Consider the following 10175-nt stretch of genomic DNA (forward strand, 5'->3'; position numbering starts at 1 on the left):
GTTCCTCAAAGTTTCCGTAGCCTACAAATAAAAAAGTCATTCTTCTCCTGCGCAAGTTTCTATGACCCGCTGGGGTTCACTTCCTGTGTGACATTCACTGACTGAATGGAGAGAGTGGGAGGGTGGACTACTATCATGTCTCCACATCTTAAATAAGAGCTAAATATTGCAGTCTATCGTTATTCAAAAACGTCAATTTCAAACACGATATCAATATATTTGTCCACGTTAATGAGAGGCTCGCGAACATTAAATGACGTTAACCTCTGTTAGCCTATCAATGCATAGGGCCTGACTAGCCTTTGGTAACACACTAAACGAATTATCTCTCATTTTTGGCACTTTTTCTGTTTGTGTAGATGGGAAGACATACTGAGAATCCAAATCGCCAACATTTGAAATAATAATTGTTTTGAATTATTTCTTGTCTTATTTAATGAAGGTTGTAATAGAATTAGCCTACATTTGGCTTAAGCTGGATGAGACAGAGACATAATTTTATAGCCATTTGTTAAACAGCTGACAGGGAACGTAATTAACCGTTCCGGGAACGAAATTTTTTTGTTCTAACCGGTTCGGGAACGTCTATTTAATGGTGGAACCCAAAACCGGAAACGTTAAAATTCCGTTTCTGTTCGGAACAAACCAATAGGAAAAAAATTCTGGTTCAAAGCCCTGATTAAGAATGACTGGATTTATGGAAACCATTAGATCCTGATGAAAAAAAGGTTTTAAATGGTTTAAATCCATCCATCCATCCATTATCTGTAGCTGCTTATCCTGTTCTACAGGCTCACAGGCAAGCTGGAGCCTATCCCAGCTGACTATGGGCGAGAGGCGGGGTACACCCTGGACAAGTCGCCAGGTTATCGCAGGGCTGACACAGAGACAAACAACCATTCACACTCACATTCACATCTACGGTCTATTTAAAGCCACCAATTAGCCTAACCTGCATGCCTTTGGACTGTGGGGGAAACCAGAGCACCTGGAGGAAACCCACGCAGACACGGGGAGAACATGCAAACTCCACACAGAAAGGCCCTCAGCGGCCGTTGAGCTCGAAACCAGGACCTTCTTGCTGTGAGGCGACAGCGCTAACCACTACACCACCATGGTGCCCCTTGGTTTAAATCCCTTTATAAAATTAAACAATGGTTATGTATATTTCAGGTGAAGTGTATCTGATAGGCATCCAAACACAGACTCTTGTATCTCAGGATTTTTATCTTTGGGTTAAATATGGTACCATTCAGTGAGTGAATATTAGACTTGCAACAATCACAACGGTTCTGGGGGCCTGCATCCCACCAGAACAAGGAACTGTGTAACCTTGTCGAGGTGTAGCAGCTTGTCCCGACCTGGTGTCATTGTTAGCCTGGGTCTGGTGCATGGGAGACCTGTAACCTTCGGGGGGCTTATGACACCAGGGAGGTACTAATTAGCAGTTCCGCCCTCTCCACAAACATCGGAGTTAGGCGTTGGGTCAGCACCCCAACCCTGTAAAACCTAAACCTGCTACAGAAACAGCAAGTGGAAATCAAAACAAGCAGCGTGAGGAAGATGGTAATGGACAAGATCCTGCAATGACGGACCCTAGTGAAAGCCATACGGAAGCTGGGGCCCCAAGATGCTGGATTCTGAGTGCCAAGAGTGAAACAAAGATTGGAACCTGGAATGTACGAACATTATACCAGAGTGGCAAGATGGCTCAGTTACTGAGGGAGTTTGATGAGTACCAACTTAACATCCTGGGAATCAGTGAAATGAGATGGACCAGGAGCGGCAAGTTGTGTAGTGAGGGAAAGACAGTTCTCTACTCTGGACATGAAGACCAGCATCGTCGTGGAGTTGGCTTGATCTTGGACAAGGAAGCCTCCAGAGCACTTACTGGGTGGAAGCCAGTTAACGATCGCATCATCATAGCACGTTTCCAGTCAAGACATGGAAAAACAACTATCGTTCAGGTGTATGCACCAACTGATGATGCAGAGGACAGTGTTAAGGACCAGTTCTATGAACTGCTTCAAGACACCTTTGATGGTATCCCCAACCATGATGTAAAAATACTAATGGGTGACTTCAATGCTCAAATTGATAGCAGTAGACAAGGTTTTGAGGGTGTAATTGGACCGTTTGGGTCGGCACTAAAGACCAGTGACAATGGAGAGTGTCTTCTGTTCTTCTGTAACTTGAATAGCCTTAGTATTAGTAACACCTTCTTCCAACACAAGTTGATACATAAGAAAACTTGGAGATCACCAGATGGGACAATTAACAATGAAATTGACTACATCTGCATCAGTCAACGTTGGAAGTCTGCACTTCTCAATGTTAGAGTGTACAGGGGCACAGATGTGAGTTCAGACCACCATCTTCTGGGAGCAAAGCTGCGGCTATGACTGAAGAAACTAACAGTAAAGAAGAAACAAAAGCCTTTCGCAATGCATAAACTTAAAGACCCCACTACCAGTGAAAAATACCAGTTAAAGCTACAGAACAGATTCCAGCTGTTGCAAGAGATGCTGCAAGAGATGGGGCCAGACCTGGAAGATCAGTGGTCATTCTTCAGGGAAACCCTCACACAAAGTGCAGAAGAAACCATAGGGAGGAGACGTGGCTCACGAAAAGAACAGTGGATTAAGGAACATACCTGGAAGCTGATCGATGAAAGGAAGAAGATGAAGGGAGAAAGAGACAGAGCTAGGTCTGAAGAAAAGAAGGAAGAAACAAAGCACCTGTACCGTGACCTTGACCGACAGGTAAAGAAGAGTTGTCGTGCAGACAAAAGAGAGTGGCTAGAAAAGAAAAGCTCTGAGGCTGAGGAAGTAGCCAAGAAAAATGATGCAAGGACCCTGTATCACATTGTTAGAGAACTCACTGGAACTTGGAACAGTTCAAGTGTACCTGTAAAGGACAAAAGTGGGAAAACTCTGCTAACTACAGAAGAACAGGACTTGCGATGGATGGAGCACTTTCAGGAAACCTTAAACCAGCCAAATCCCGACACCCTGTTTGACTTTGCACCAGAAGAACCAGCAGAGATCCTAGAGGTCTGTGAGGAACCAATCAGGAGAGAGGAAACTGCAGAAGCCATAAAAGCGCTGAAAAATAACAAGGTGGCAGGACTGGATGAGATCTCGGCAGAGCTACTCAAGTATGGTGGTGAGAGCACAGTGGAGATGCTAACCAGGCTGATGAACTGCTGCTGGCAGGAGGTCCCCAGGGACTGGCAAGACGGTGTGATTGTGAAGCTCCCAAAGAAAGGAGACCTCTCGGACTGCAACAACTGGTGGGGCATCACCCTACTCTCAATCCCTGGGAAAGTGTTCTGCGCAGTGCTTCTCAGAAGACTGAAGAAAGCTGTTGATGGTAAGCTGAGAGAGGAACAAGCTGGGTTCCGCAGTAACCGCTCCTGTATAGAACAAATCTTCACTCTCCGTAACATCATTGACTAATGTCTTGAGCACCAAACACCACTAGTATTAAATTTCATTGATTTCAAAAAAGCCTTTGACAGTATTCACAGGGCGTCCCTCTGGAATATTGCTGCCTCTTATGGGATACCAGAACAGTTTGTTAACACCTTCAAGAGTTTTTATGCAAACTCAAGATGCTGCGTCAGGACAGAGGGAGGAACAACAGATTTCTTTGACATTGTCACGGGTGTCAGACAAGGATGCATCCTTTCCCCTTTCCTTTTCCTTTTGACCATAGACTTTGTCCTGAAAAAGACTACAGAGGATGGTAGAGAAGGAGTGAGGTGGAAGGAGGGAGAGAAACTGACAGACCTTGACTTTGCGGATGATCTAGCTCTGCTGTCTGAGAACAACCAGGATCTACAGCACCTTACAACGAAGCTAGAACGGTTTGCTGGGAAAGTTGGGCTGAGGATCAGCATAGAGAAGACCAAGGCAATGGAAGTGGGAGACAATGCCGATCAACCACTGCTGAGTATCAGTGTGTATAACAACCAAGTCGAAACAGTGGACCAGTTCACCTACCTTGGCAGCGTGGTTAGCAACAGTGATGAGGTGGAACCTGACATCAGCTGTAGACTAGGAAAAGCAGCTGCAGTGTTTCGAAGGATGCGCACCATCTGGGCAACCAATGCCATTGATCTGGACACCAAACTATGCCTGTACAACAGCATAGTCCTACCTACAGCAATATATGCAAGTGAAACATGGAAGTGCACAGCTAAACTAACCAAGAAGCTGGATGTGTTTCACCAGAGGAACCTGAGAAGAATCTTGAAAGTAAGGTGGCAAGATCACATTACAAATGACGAGATTCTCAGAAGGGCAAAGACCAAACCACTGAGGGACATTATAACAGGCAAGATGATGGAACTGGCAGGTCATATCCTACGCCTACCAAGTCAGCGCCACTCAAAGACTGCCATGACCTGGGTGCCACCAGGTGGCAGAAGGAAGAGAGGTCAGCCAAAAAACACCTGGAGAAGAACTTTTCAAGAAGACCTGAAAAGAGCAAATATAACCTGGGAAGAGGCTGAGGAAGCAGCAGCCGCAAGGCCCAGATGGAAGCTTGCTGCCCAATGTGCCTGTAGGCACAGGAGGACCTAAGGTCTAAGGTAAGGTAAGGTAACAATCACAAGGGATCAGTCAATGCAGGAGACACAATAGAGAACCAGATGTTCTCTGGCCTACAGATAACAGCAAACGAAAGTGTGTATACAACCCCGATTCCAAAAAAGTTGGGACAAAGTACAAATTGTAAATAAAAACAGAATGCAATATTTTACAAACCTCAAAAACTGATATTGTATTCACAATAGAACATAGACAACATATCAAATGTCGAAAGTGAGACATTTTGAAATTTCATGCCAAATATTGGCTCATTTGAAATTTCATGACAGCAACACATCTCAAAAAAGTTGGGACAGGGGCAATAAGAGGCTGGAAAAGTTATAGGTACAAAAAAGGAACAGCTAGAGGACCAAATTGCAACTCATTAGGTCAATTGGCAATAGGTCATTAACATGACTGGGTATAAAAAGAGCATCTTGGAGTGGCAGCTGCTCTCAGAAGTAAAGATGGGAAGAGGATCACCAATCCCCCTAATTCTGCACCGACAAATAGTGGAGCAATATCAGAAAGGAGTCCGACAGTGTAAAATTGCAAAGAGTTTGAACATATCATCATCTACAGTGCATAATATCATCAAAAGATTCAGAGAATCTGGAAGAATCTCTGTGCGTAAGGGTCAAGGCCGGAAAACCATACTGGGTGCCCATGATCTTCGGGCCCTTAGACGGCACTGCATCACATACAGGCATGCTTCTATATTGGAAATCACAAAATGGGCTCAGGAATATTTCCAGAGAACATTATCTGTGAACACAATTCACTGTGCCATCCGCCGTTGCCAGCTAAAACTCTATAGTTCAAAGAAGAAGCCGTATCTAAACATGATCCAGAAGCTCAGACGTCTTCTCTGGGCCAAGGCTCATTTAAAATGGACTGTGGCAAAGTGGAAAACTGTTCTGTGGTCAGACGAATCAAAATTTGAAGTTCTTTATGGAAATCAGGGACGCCGTGTCATTCGGACTAAAGAGGAGAAGGACGACCCAAGTTGTTATCAGCGCTCAGTTCAGAAGCCTGCATCTCTGATGGTATGGGGTTGCATTAGTGCGTGTGGCATGGGCAGCTTACACATCTGGAAAGACACCATCAATGCTGAAAGGTATATCCAGGTTCTAGAGCAACATATGCTCCCATCCAGACAACGTCTCTTTCAGGGAAGATCTTGCATTTTCCAACATGACAATGCCAAACCACATACTGCATCAATTACAGCATCATGGCTGCGTAGAAGAAGGGTCCGGGTACTGAACTGGCCAGCCTGCAGTCCAGATCTTTCACCCATAGAAAACATTTGGCGCATCATAAAACGGAAGATACGACAAAAAAGACCTAAGACAGTTGAGCAACTAGAATCCTACATTAGACAAGAATGGGTTAACATTCCTATCCCTAAACTTGAGCAACTTGTCTCCTCAGTTCCCAGACGTTTACATACTGTTGTAAAGAGAAAAGGGGATGTCTCACAGTGGTAAACATGGCCTTGTCCCAACTTTTTTGAGATGTGTGGTTGTCATGAAATTTAAAATCACCTAATTTTTCTCTTTAAATGATACATTTTCTCAGTTCAAACATTTGATATGTCATCTATGTTCTATTCTGAATAAAATATGGAATTTTGAAACTTCCACATCATTGCATTCTGTTTTTATTTACAATTTGTACTTTGTCCCAACTTTTTTGGAATCAGGGTTGTACATATATATGATTAGTGTGATTATTACGTGACAAAGCAACTATGCCTTGAAAGCCCAATATAGGATTAAATGAGTGTCAGCTGACTTATTCACATGAAGCAATCAGGCAGTTGGTTGAAGGTTTTGTGGTCATGCTTTTACAACATTAAACTTGACAACATAGTCATAGATTATACACATTCCTCCAGATTCTCTCTCTACCTTTTGGGTCTCACACATACACACCCAGACACATACACACCCAGACAGATACACACCATCATTTGAACCGTATAGTTAACATTCAGTCATGAAACATTCAGCAGCTTCAAATTTGAATAGTTACTGATTTAAAAAAAGATACTGATAAATTAAACTATTTACTAGTAACTTGAACATGACATTCATACTGATCTCCTATGTTTGTCTGCAAACTTTTTTCTCAAGCAGTTCTTTCTATGACCTATATGAGAAGGAAGTTAATGATTGGTCGTGAACATCTCATTTCCAGTCAGGTGAAACAGAGCTGCCATTCTCTCTCATCAGCCTCAAGCTCAAGGTCAGCTTCGTGCAGGCTTCACGCTGACGTCAATATAGGTTCTTAGCAGTGTGTGTGTGTGTGCGTGCTGTGGTGCATATTATGCCTTTTGACCTATTTAGCATTCAAAGGGCAGACATTACACAGGAACAAGAAACTCAAAAGAAAGTATCTGCAGCCAAAGACCGCTGTATATTAATTAGCTTAATCAGCTAATGACCATGGGAACATTTTTTGCTCCATTCAGCCAGCTCACTATATTTCACTTTAACCAAATACATTAACTAATCATATCTGCAGGCCAAAAAAAAAAGGGGGGAAAAAGGGACTTTACAGTAAACAGGTTGTGCTATTGTTCTGTGCCATAGTAGTCAAATCAAATCCCATATGGGACCTCTCATTTCCTTTTATTTAGATCTCAGCTAAGCATGTTGCTCTTGGAGTGACCCTTGTATTTATTGTTGTGCTTCATGAAATGGCAGATTCATTGCACTGAACTGGTAATATTTATGTCCCAATCTACTGTAAGTATATCTGTGTAATGTAGTTCCCTTCCATAGGTTTTATTATCAAAATTCTATTTATCTCATTTTATAAAATGTAGGAATGCAATTCTGACAGCTATTTTGTCACTGCTATAGCAAGTTATGAGTGTTTGAAATATGCTCTGTAATATATCAGTCCATATGTCAAAGCAATGGCCGTAAACGAGATTCGTTGAGACCTGTGTGAGACATCGTAGGACGGAAGTAAAACGTACAGCGAAAATCAAAGTGACCAACATCTGCCAACATTGTCAAAAGACGCGCGCGCCCTCTTTCGAATGCTGACGTAATCAAGCCGGAAGAAGTTTTCCCTGTGTCCAAAATCACTCCCTACTCACCACGGGCGCAGATAGAGGGTGGGACGGGTGGGATTCGTCCCACCCAGATTTAAATTCACCTCGTTCGGTCCCCCCCACTTATAGGGAGGAAAAAACGTCTATGCTGTCTTTCTTTGCATAAGGCAAACCTCACGGAAAAATCAAAAGACTAATTACCATTCGGTTTATTGAGGTGCACAGCAGTACATACATAGTTGCAACAACTCATATAAAACAAAACAAAGACTGATATTCGGTTGGTTGAGCTGCGCAGACTGAACAGGTTGCAAGCTCGAGCTTGGTTGCTATGGTTACCCACAACAAGTTTGACAGGCATATTGGGGACAGCTCCTAGTTCAGGACCCCAACACGGCATGATGAAGGGTGCCAAACCGAAAAGGCAGAAAACGATTGCAAAAAACAACGACTGTAAGTAAACTGTGCCTTACTTTATCATATCACCTTGCAATTTTTTGATAGTCTGTTCAAAGTAATGTCGTAGTGAAAGTAAAATCGTATGGAGTAGAGATGCCTTTCTGGTAGCCTCCTTCTTTCGGTGGTAGCCTGTAGATACAGTACTCAGAAGGCAGTTTTAATGTTTAATCTGGCGTTCCCTGCCATAATTTCAGCGAGCATATTGTTTCATAAGGAAACTTTGCGAAGAGTTGTTGACTGACTGCCGCTCACGCAACACACAGGCATAGTTAGAAAGTCAGGATGCATTGGTTTACACTTTACACAGTGTGCATCAGAGTATATTCCTCACACAACACATGTTGGGGGTGGGGTTAGGGTTGGTTTGCTGGCAGCTTTGTCCCCCCCCAGTTCAAAAAAACGTATCTGCGCCCCTGCTACTCACTATATAGGGCACTATATAGCGTGGACGCCATTTTGTAGTGCTGTCCGAAACCTTAATGAGGATTATGTGGGAAATGCGCTCAGTATAATATGTATTTATCACAAAAATACATGCATGTATTTATTATTTTGAAAACCCACCAGCTGCCTGATCTGGCATGTTTTAATTGTGCGACAGTAATGACGTAAACACCAGCGTGATGGACTCGTCCTTATCCTGTCGTCTTTCCAACGCTTCTCTACTCCACATTGGTTTGAAGTCGTATGGAATAATCTCCATCACTGATGAAGCTGGCAAATCTTGAAATTAATCTAAATTGGAATGATATGGCAATCTGGCCGCTGTGTAAACAGTTTTCAAAATGGCAGCGCTGACACTTCACGTTTGAAGTCTCGCACGAGTCTCGTGAAGATCATGTGGATAAGCGACGCCTGCCGTGGACCAAACGAACCACATTCAACATGGCTAAAAACCGAAAAGGCCGATAAGTGTAATATAATATGCCAATACAAGTCATGATATAAGGTTAATAAAAACCGAAAACGTAATTGAATAACACGTTAATTAAGAAATAAAGCAAGTTTAAAAATGACTTCAGTTCCCCTTTAAACAGTAACATTGATTCATCATTTGCTGAGCAACATCTGGGAGCAAAATGCTATTTAATCAACCAGTCCTGTGGTAGAAGTGTAATGCATAAAAGTGACCATAGTAGGCACAAGCTCACTGAAACTAAAAGAAAAAAGAAATATATAAAGAAAAAAAAACTGCTCTTTTTTTTTTTTTAATCTTCAGTTGCCCAGTTTCACGGAGTCTGTGCCCACTGTAGCCTCAGATTCCTGTTCTTGGCTGTTCTTGAGCTTTCTCATCAACAAGCTGTTTCCACTATGGAATGTTTTTTGTTTTTTTCACCATTCTGTGTAAACTCTAGGTCTTGAGACTGCTGTGTTTGTGAAAATCCCAGAAGATCAGCAGTTTCTGAAATACCTGGCTCCAACAACCTTGTCAGGAACAGAGTCACTAACATCACATTTTACCCCATTCTGGTGTCCCCCCTCCATTTTCTCCCTAATTTAGATATGGCCATTTCCCACCCACCTGATAGGTCTCCCCAATCACATGACCGCTACCAACCATGGAGGGTGAAGGCTATGTGCTTCCTCCAAGACATATGACACAGGCCAACCACATATTATGCATGAGCTCCTGGCCACAGGTGGCTGTGGCATCATCAGGTTTTGATGATGGATTCAACTAGTGATCTCCGGACGATAGGGCAAACACGTTTCAGTTGTGCCACTCAGGAGTGACCCCTGTTCAGATGTTTGATGTGAACATTAACTGAAGCTTTTGATAAATGCATGAATGAGAAAGTGTACAGGTGTACCTATCAAAGTGTTTGGTGAGTGTACATACCAGTGGCAAACCGTTACTATTAGAGCTGGGACTTCAGCTCAGCCAAAACTTAGTCAGACACACCAAAAAAGCAACAGGTTAAACAATTTTGCAAGGGATTAGCAGCAGGGTGCCAGGTCGTGCTGTTATGTGTAGTTGTTGATGTTAAAGGGCCCATGGCATGGTGGTTTGTTGATGCTTTAAACGGGCTCGTGGAGGCTTCCGGATGTTATATCCG

General features: G+C 43.0%; 1 pseudogene; it reads left to right on the plus strand.

The window, feature by feature from the left end:
* Positions 1 to 1586: 1586 nt before the first annotated feature.
* Positions 1587 to 9497, plus strand: LOC132897647 (uncharacterized; annotated as a pseudogene).
* Positions 9498 to 10175: the final 678 nt, after the last annotated feature.

The sequence above is a fragment of the Neoarius graeffei genome, chromosome 14 (genome assembly GCF_027579695.1).
Source record: "Neoarius graeffei isolate fNeoGra1 chromosome 14, fNeoGra1.pri, whole genome shotgun sequence".
Classification (NCBI taxonomy): domain Eukaryota; kingdom Metazoa; phylum Chordata; class Actinopteri; order Siluriformes; family Ariidae; genus Neoarius; species Neoarius graeffei.